At 37.3% G+C, this 780-nt stretch overlaps 1 non-coding gene across 1 annotated transcript; it reads right to left on the reverse strand.

Annotated features, from left to right (window-relative positions):
- Window positions 1-212: 212 nt before the first annotated feature.
- LOC131228342 (small nucleolar RNA R71) lies at window positions 213-319 on the reverse strand. Its single transcript, XR_009162848.1, has one exon. It is a non-coding gene; the product is annotated as a small nucleolar RNA R71 (small nucleolar RNA).
- Between the last annotated feature and the right edge of the window lie 461 nt (window positions 320-780).

Consider the following 780-nt stretch of genomic DNA (forward strand, 5'->3'; position numbering starts at 1 on the left):
CATATCTACATTTGAAAGAGTTTGATGAGATCATAGCCACTTTATATTTTCAAAATGTGTCTGAGGACACAGTTAGGCTGAAACTCTTTCCTTTTTTCTTGAAGGAGAAGGCTAAGACGTGGTTACATTCACTACGTTCTAGATCCATTGGCACATGGAATGATATGCAGAGAGAATTTATAAAGAAATTTTTTCCACATCATAAAATGATTACCCTTAGAAAAGCAATCATGAACTTCACCCAAAAGGAGGATGAAACATTTTACCAATGTTGGGAAAGGTTCAAGGATTTGGTCAGTTTATGCCTACAACACAGCTTTGAAACGTGGCGCATTACAAATTTTTTTTATGATGGACTGACATCTTCCATGCGCCAAATGGTCGAGACAATGTGTAATGGAGAATTCATTAATAAAAATGGTGACGAGGTATGGGATTACCTTGATAGTCTTGCTGAAAAAACATAATCATGGACTATTACCCAAAATCGAACACCACGTCTAGGCCGACTCAATCTAAGGAGAAAGGTGGCTTGTATCTCTTGAAAGAAGAGGATGATCTCAAGTATAAAGTGATTACACTCATAAGAAAAGTTGAGGCCATGAAAGAGAAGAAGGATAAGGTTAATGAAAGTGTTTGCGGCATCTGTGATTGCAACATTCATACAACTGAAAATTGTCCTACGATACCCGCCTTTCGAGAAGTGTTGAATGAACAATCCAATGCCGTAAATAATTATCAAAGACCTTTCAATGGACTGACCTCTAATACGTACAATCC

Source organism: Magnolia sinica, chromosome 15 (assembly GCF_029962835.1).
Source record: "Magnolia sinica isolate HGM2019 chromosome 15, MsV1, whole genome shotgun sequence".
Classification (NCBI taxonomy): Eukaryota; Viridiplantae; Streptophyta; class Magnoliopsida; order Magnoliales; family Magnoliaceae; genus Magnolia; species Magnolia sinica.